The following is a 690-nucleotide window of genomic DNA, read 5'->3' on the forward strand; positions in this document are numbered from 1 at the left end:
GATTGAAATTCTTTCCTTTCTCTTTGAAGGAAAAGGCTAAAAGCTGGTTGTATTCTCTGCGACCTAGGTCTATTGGAAGTTGGGAAGAAATGACGACATCATTTTTCAATAAGTATTTCCCTCACCATAAGACCAATGGTCTGAAGTGACAGATCTTGACCTTTACCCAAAAGGACAATGAAACTCTGTATCAAGTTTGGGAACGGTTCAAGGATCTGTTAAATTAGTGTCCCCACCATGGTCACGAGAGTTGGCGCCTCGTCAGTTATTTCTACGAAGGACTCATGATTCGAGAGCGCCAATTTATGGAGATGATGTGCAATGGTGGATTTTCTCCAAAGGATCCCGAGGAGGCTTTTGAGTATCTCAACGAGTTAGCCGAAAAAAGCCCACACTTGGACCGGACCTAGTGCTACTGACAGCACCAATAGGTCTCGACCGGTTGGAATCTATCAATCAAGGGAGGAGGACAACCTCAAAGCCCAAGTTGAATCTTTGACAAAGCAAATCGAGGCCCTCAAAGGCAAAGAAGGTAGAGGAATCCACACGGTCGCAAGGGCAGAAACACATGAGCCATGCTTTGTCTGTGGTGGGGTGGAACATCTAGCTAAGGATTGTCCTGCTTATGGTGAAATGAGAGGGGTTTATGAGGAGCAATGCAATGCCTTAGGGGCATACAACAAACCCTTT

General features: G+C 45.4%; 1 non-coding gene across 1 annotated transcript; it reads right to left on the reverse strand.

The window, feature by feature from the left end:
- Positions 1-137: 137 nt before the first annotated feature.
- Positions 138-243, reverse strand: LOC112092764. The gene has a single exon (XR_002902740.1). It is a non-coding gene; the product is annotated as a small nucleolar RNA R71 (small nucleolar RNA).
- Positions 244-690: the final 447 nt, after the last annotated feature.

This window comes from Morus notabilis, unplaced genomic scaffold (genome assembly GCF_000414095.1).
Source record: "Morus notabilis unplaced genomic scaffold, ASM41409v2 Scaffold589, whole genome shotgun sequence".
In the NCBI taxonomy this organism is placed as follows: domain Eukaryota; kingdom Viridiplantae; phylum Streptophyta; class Magnoliopsida; order Rosales; family Moraceae; genus Morus; species Morus notabilis.